The following is a 644-nucleotide window of genomic DNA, read 5'->3' as shown; positions in this document are numbered from 1 at the left end:
TCGTGGTTTCTGCTCTGATCTGTTTGTCAGCTGTGAGACCTGATACAGACAGGTGTGTGTCTTTACACATCATTTCCAATCAGCTGAGTTTACCACAGGTGGACTCCAACCAAGGTGGAGAAACAGCTCAGAGATGCTCAGGAGAAATGGAGGAACCTGAGCTAAACTTCAAGAGTCAGAGTAAAGTGTCTGAATACTTATGTCAATGTGACATTTCAGTTTTTACTTTTTAATACATTTGGAATAATTTCTAAAATTCTGTTTTCACTTTGTCATTATGAGGTATTGAGTTCAGACTGGAGAGGGAAAAATAATTTAAATGATCTTATCATAAAACTGCAATATTACAACATGTGAAAACAGTGACAGTGTCAGAAAACATTCTGAATGAACTGTAGGGGAGACCAGGGATGGTTGTAACACTTCTGTCTGTCACACAGTGCTACTTCCTCACGGGGAATTAACTGGACTAGATTGAACATGTATAGAGTGAATCAGGTGATTTGTAACTTGTTCCTGATTGGAGTAAGGCACTGCCAAGATGGCTCACTCTGAGCTTCAAAACTGCTCTTCAGAAACCTGTGGGTGACGTCACAAAGGCTACGTCCATCTTAATTTACAGTCTGTGGATACAACCACCCCCC

General features: G+C 40.7%; 1 protein-coding gene across 2 annotated transcripts in view; it reads left to right on the top strand.

Moving 5' to 3' along the window:
• Positions 1 to 644, top strand: part of sh3glb2b (SH3-domain GRB2-like endophilin B2b) — a 20711-nt gene that overhangs the window by 10567 nt on the left and 9500 nt on the right. The gene's annotated exons all lie outside the window — the stretch shown is intronic.

The sequence above is a fragment of the Seriola lalandi genome, unplaced genomic scaffold, assembly GCF_002814215.2.
Source record: "Seriola lalandi dorsalis isolate HSWRI2012SDOR001 ecotype SW California unplaced genomic scaffold, Sedor1 jcf7180002054939, whole genome shotgun sequence".
Taxonomy (NCBI): Eukaryota; Metazoa; Chordata; class Actinopteri; order Carangiformes; family Carangidae; genus Seriola; species Seriola lalandi.
Note: the sequence above shows the minus strand (reverse complement) of the source record. Positions and strands in the feature narration are given on the sequence as shown.